Source organism: Macrotis lagotis, chromosome 6 (genome assembly GCF_037893015.1).
Source record: "Macrotis lagotis isolate mMagLag1 chromosome 6, bilby.v1.9.chrom.fasta, whole genome shotgun sequence".
Taxonomy (NCBI): domain Eukaryota; kingdom Metazoa; phylum Chordata; class Mammalia; order Peramelemorphia; family Peramelidae; genus Macrotis; species Macrotis lagotis.
In genome coordinates this window covers 165,440,731-165,447,338 of record NC_133663.1, presented here as the reverse complement: position 1 = coordinate 165,447,338, position 6,608 = coordinate 165,440,731, and the positions used below count along the sequence as shown (strand labels likewise).

Genomic DNA, 6,608 nt, shown 5'->3' with positions numbered 1-6,608 from the left:
TTGTTAAGAAAACACCAAATGGAACCACAGAGTCAAACACAGACCTGAAACCACTGAACAACTATGCCTATCAAAATACACTAGTTGTAGCAGGAAGGGTGTCTTTCCTCTGTACTCTCACCAAATAGCCAAAGGAGTTGTTAACCTTTTTCCTCTCAGACCAGACTCCTATCACCTAATGCTTAAGCATGAGGTTTATTAACTGCCCCCTGATCTAGTAAGACCCACCTGTTTACTCTTGTACCTGCTGATTTGGCAGTTATCCTAATTCCCAAACCCTTGAAGGCTTCAGTGCCCCACAACAATTTTTCTGAGTTAATCCTTAGAGAAGAGCTAGTCTGGCATGTGACTGAGTCTGTTCAGGGTGACTATTGTTTATAATTTATTTTCTGGCCAAGATATTTGCCTGGAGAGTAGCAAATGTCTGGACATGTCCAGAAGCAGGGTACATATATTCTGGAACACTTCATGAATTTGTGTGTCATCCTTGCGCAGGGGCCATGCTAATCTTCTATCATTCCAATTTTAGTATATATGCTGCCAAAGTGAGTATGTACATATATTCTGGACTGTACAACTTAAGAGATAGGTGTGTCCTCAGACTCATGTGAGATTAATGATGGTACTTGCATCCCTTATAAAGATGCGCAAACTGGGGCATTTGTTAAGTGGTCTGTGGTAAACTAAATTTATCAAAGTGTTGTCTAAAGATAGATGACAATGGGAAGGTGATAAAGGAGATAACCAGGGATATCAGATAGTTGGCACATGTGCCAGGTCAAACCTGAACAAGCCCCTTAGTACCTCTTTGGATGAATGGGTTTACTGGTTCATAGTGGAAACAGTTACTGGGTATCTTCCTATTGGCCCTAACTGGGATAATCCTATTAGCCGTGTGTTTGTGTCTCCTGTGTATGATCCAGTTAATAACTCAAATAGTACAAAATTGTTTCAGCAAATTAGGAATGGTGTATGGTTCTAATAATGAAGCAGTAAAAATATTGATAGAAAAAATCAGTAGTGCTATCAAAGATGAGAATTATGAATTAATTTGAGTAAGACATTGTGTGAAGTCTGAAGACCAAGAAAAAGAAAAGGGGGGGGGGTTGTGAGGAATGAAGGGTGTTGTTGGTCTTCATGGGTCGTGGAGGGGGGTGGCCCTTTGAAATCCATCATTGCAACCATTCCAGAAAAACTCAACTCCAGAAACCTGGGAGAGTTCTCCTAATCCCATTGCAAAATGACAAACTAGATTAGAAGAAACTAGTCCTTACCTGGTCAAGAGTAACCTAATCTTGACCTTCTCCTTTGCACATGCTCAAGGAGATCTGTTCTTGCTCATTAGTATAATGAGCAGGGTGGGGAAACATATAGAAACCAATCAATTAGATTTGTGACCTCAGCCTATGATTGGCATGAATGGAGCAGGAATAAAGTCTTTCAAAGTGCATAAAAGAGCTTGTATGTTGGGATTTCCCTGCCCCTCTCTCCCACCATGAGAGAGGTGTGCCATTTTGTTAAGATATCTTAATAAAAACCATTTTAATCACAAAAAAAGAGAAGAGATAGTCCATGTTCCTTAACCCTATCACCCCACCATGGATATGAGTGCTGAGTCCCCAGCAGCTCTGAGTCATAATTGGGAGTAAACACAGGGCTACTACTACCTTAGGCACTGCACCCTGTGAGAGGTTAGGAGACTATTCCTGACCATATAGCTGCCCATACCACACAGTATTATGCCTGACCATATCCAAAACCATTCTGACAGATCTAATCCTGGTATAAACTATTCTCCCCAGCTTTACTCCAAATTTGCCCAACATTCACTCTGCCTTACATCTTATTATGCTTCCTAGTGCTACAGGAATTCTGCATTCACCCAACTCCAAACTTTTGTTTGGATACACTTTAAACCTCTCTCTTCCTTCATGGTCCAATGTAGATGCTACCTCCCCTCCACTAAGCATTTCCTGATTCAATTAGCAAGTGATTTGCCTGCTTAAATTTCTCAGAACTTTGTCTGGAATCTTTACTTTTGCCACATTTTGTCTTAAATCAATTATTTGTACAAGTGTTCTATTCCATTAGTAAACATTAAATTGTAAGTTTCAGTAGTCCTTCATCTTTGTATCATTTATGACAATTATTTATATATAATAAGCACTGAATTTCATTTTCAGTTTTTGCAGTCTATAACCAGGAGCAAGCAAACATTAACTTTCCAGAAAATTTAAAAAAAAGTTAAACCAAATGACACAATTACAAGTTGTTTTCCCCAAGGAATTAGAATGCAGTTGAAATGAATGTCCATAGGATGAGACAGAAATTTTCTGTGTATTCTTATCCAAAGATTGAAGACCATGTGACCTCTATGTCCAAAAACATACCCATAAGGAAGAAGAAAAAAAATACGAACTCATACCTAGATACAAATTAGTTATCAGTATTCTGGTGGTAGGATACTTGTTAGGTAGAAACGGGGGGGAAAATCTCCTCTGAGGCAGCATCTATCTTTTTATCGTCTTTCCTGAAGTAGTTTTTGTGTGTGAGTGGATTTGTGTGTGGGTGGATTTCTATCAAAAGTAAAGTGGGGGCATCTAGGTGCCTCAGTGGATAGAGCCAGTGGATTGTAGCCCTGGAGTCAGGAGTGCCTGAGTTCAAATCTGACCTCAGACACTTAATAATTACCTAGCTGTGTGGCCTTGGGCAAGCCACTTAACCCCATTGCTTTGCAAAAACCTAAAAAAAAAAGTGCAAGCTTAAAAGAAATGCCAAATTCTTAGTTCAGTTTTAAAAAAAAAGCAGATGAAATTGTTTTACACAGTGAGATTCAGATGCTTTTATGATACCCTGAAGGCTATTTATGGGTCAAAGACCAATGATGCTGCATCTTTACTCAGTACTAAGGGAGTCATATTGAATAGTGAAAAGGAAAATGATCCCAGAGAGATGTGATGAGTACTTCCACAGCATTCTCAATAAACCATTAGCAATCAATGTTGAAGTCAGTGACTGTAGACATCAAGTTGAAGTCAATCCCTCTTAAGCCAAAACTCCTACTGAAGAAGAGATTTTGAATGCTATTAGGTTTTTCTCTATAAAGTCAAAGTCTATGAAAATCATGGTGTGGGTGTGGGCGGGGGGTGAAGTCTCTGATTGTTGGCAATATTCTTGCTAGAGTCCCTTAATCAACTGATCCTTCTCTTGGAAAAGTCATCTACCTGAGAGCCATTGTAATTTCAGAAAAAGTCAAGGAATGGTTGATATGGAGTTTGTAGTTTCAGAAAGGGCCAAGGAACAGTTGATATGAAGTCTTTTATCATTCACCCTTCTGATAAAGGCAGTCAGTAGTGAGGTTTTCTGGAAAATTAAGTCAAAATTTGGTTTTCTAGAGAAGTTTATCAGTACCATCCATTTCATGATGACATTCTTGCTCATGTTTTGGATGATGGGCAATGCTCTCAAGTTTTCCTAGTCGCCACTGTAGTGAAGCAGGGCTGGGTGCTTTTTTAGCATGATGTTTTCAATGATGTTGTCAGATGATGCCTTCAACGAGGACAACAAACATCAAGATCAGCCACCTCACAGATGGTAAATTATTTATCCTGAAAGGGCTACAAACCTAAAATGGAGGGAGAAGTGGTACATGATGTTTTGTTCACTTATGACAGTATATTCAATGCAACCTCTGAAGTTAAGATGCAACAAAGTATGGACCGATTCTCTGCTGCTTGGGTTAATTTTGCCTTCAAAGTTAACATCAAGAAAGTACAGGTTTCCCACCAGCCAGCATCAAACCATTCAAATGTGGAATGATCAGTTACAGCAAATGGAGAAATTTTGAGTACTGTTGATAAGTTCACTTATCTTGTACACATAGATGATGAGGTTGGCACATGCATTGCCAGGGTAGCTCAATGTTTGGGAAACTCCAAAGGAAAGCTTGGAAAAGAAAAAATATTATACTCCATCCACCAGACTGAAGGTCTACTGAATTGATTTCATTGCTGTATACCTGTAAAAACATGAACAAAGACACCAGTGCCATGCCAGGAAACTGAATTGCTTCCATTTGAAGTGTCTCAGGAAGGTTATGAAGATCAGACATTGGACAAAGAGATCCTTTCTTAAGCCAAACTGCTAAGCATTCAAATTCAATTGCAGAGAGAGCAACTCTGATAGACTGACTACATTGTTTGAATGCCAAACATATATATTTGCTTAAAAGATTTATTCTGTGAGTTTAAAACTTCATAGTAGGAAGATGCTCACATGGTGGTCAGAGGAAACAATACAAGGATGCTTTTCAAGGTCTTTCTGAAGAATTTTGGAATCCATTGCATGACATAGGCACTGGCAAAAATGGCAAGTGCTGTCATTAAAGAAGGCACAGTGCTCTATGAGCAAAGCAGAATTGCAGTAGCTCAAAAGAAAAATGAGGTTTGCAAATTTAGAGACATTTCCACTCCAGATATTCACATGTGGACTTATTTGTTCTTGAACTGTGGTAGGGTGTTGCAAGATTGACTTGGTCTGATCAGTCACAGTCAGACACATTGTAATATTAGGGATGCCATTTTGGTCCTTTTTGAGAAAGAAGGACAACAATCAACCAAATTTCTCCTTTCCATTTTGTAGATGAGAAAAATGGGGTTCCAAGAGTTTAAATGATTTATCAAGGTTCAAACTACTACTTCAATATCTCAAGTGGGATTTGAATTCATGTCTTCCTGATATCATGTCTAGCATTTTTTTTCACTATGCCATGGCATTTCAAAGTATGACAGACATTCAAAAAGTTGCATGCATGCATTACTTAATGAAATATACTTTTTTTATTGGAAGTCTCCCAAAAGGAGGTTTGCATTTGTAGTTACATCAAAGGATTTTCTATAGTGACTTAAATTCAACCTGACAGTCCCTTTATTTACTCTCTCTTAATTGGTCCACCCAATTCATTGCATCCCTTAACTATCAGCTTTGATCTCTGGTCTATCTTTCATAATAGAAATAAGTGCACTCCTGATAGATGACAATAATATTACTTTGGTCTTATAAAAGCAATCCAATCAAATCTAAGAAGGGGATGTCAATAGATAAGTCTCAATCTGCTGTCCCTCTGTCACAGGTCCCTTTTGTCATTTATAAAAGTCACTGTCTCTTTTTTTGCATGTAATGGTCTGCTTCTCTATGCCATAGAATTATCATTTACAATTTAGAATATATCCTAATTAAGGTTTCTTCAGAGTATTTAATTGCTGGGTAGATGTTCATTAAGCCTCTATTTCTATTGATGGCTTAAATAGGCAAGTCTCATTTGCCTCCTGTATTTTATATCCTAGGTGCTAAGTTTTGGGATGTTACAAATGCAAAGGATATTCTTGAAATCCCATCCCTAGATAAAAATTGGTCTAAAATTCAAGCTGATACATGAAGAGGGCTGGGGGAAAACAAAACAAAAATTGCTCCTCCACCCTGAAAGGTTGGGGAGGGAGTAACTGGGAAAAGGAAAGTCATGCCTCTCAGAGAAAGTAGTTCTACCTACTTGAAGGGTGGGCTAGCAGGATTCTTGGGCATACTCAACCAGGTCCTCTGTTTCCAGAGATGATTGATGGCTATCTGCTTTGCTCAACATTGCCACCTGGTGGCATACAATTTCTTTTTTTTTTTAATCTATATTAGCTGTTTTCTCAAGGACCATTAATTAGCAATAGCCTACCTAGCCTTGAACCCCAGATCTCTTTTTATTTATATCTGTTGAGAGCTACTTCATTCCTTTTACCTAAGGCAACATGAGAGTGAAAAGATTGTTGTTTTGGAAACAAGACCAGTATTCAAATCCTGCCTCTTTCATTATGTATGATCTTGGGCAAGTCATTTCTCTTCTCTAGGCCTCAGGCTTCCATATCTGTAAAATGAATAGAAAATCTCTAGATTCCTTCCTACTCTAAATGTATGATCTTATGATAACATTCCATATCTATAGAAGGAGTAGAATTTTCAATTGAAATGTTTTTTTAATATTTTAAGCATACACCTGGCAGCTTCTAACCACAAAGCACATTCTTATCCATTTGCTCTATAATTCCTGATATGATTGGTGTCAAATATATTATTTCCTTTTTTGACCTAATAGATTTGTTCATTAATTTGTGTGGAGATAATATAATTTTTCTACTGTGATCCAGGCTATTTTGGTGCCATTCATATCCATTCCTTTAACTGTTCAAATATCACCTACTAAGATGATGGAATCATTAATGGTCTCAACCCTTTGTTGTCTTGTCAGTTCATTTACCCGGAGCATAACATATGACAAACTTAAATGATTTTTTTATTCATTCTTTCTTACCTGGAATCACCAAGATTCCCATAATCAGTAGTGGAGATTGGTGAAGTCTCTTCCACATCCCTCACCATTCTAGTAAGAATGATCAATGTGACTCAAAGTTATCTCTTGCTATCAGTTTTCTAAATTTAACACTTTATGGTTAACTCAAATACTGGGGCAGTTTCCTATTATCAATCCTTTCTATTGATCATTCACCATGAGAGAGGATTTGATAGGGTGACTCCAGAAGTAATTTATTGTATACCCTCAGTTA

The 6,608-nt window shown here is 37.8% G+C and overlaps 1 non-coding gene across 1 annotated transcript; it reads right to left on the bottom strand.

Moving 5' to 3' along the window:
- Positions 1 to 450: 450 nt before the first annotated feature.
- LOC141492466 (U6 spliceosomal RNA) lies at positions 451 to 553 on the bottom strand. Its single transcript, XR_012469931.1, has one exon. It is a non-coding gene; the product is annotated as a U6 spliceosomal RNA (small nuclear RNA).
- Positions 554 to 6,608: the final 6,055 nt, after the last annotated feature.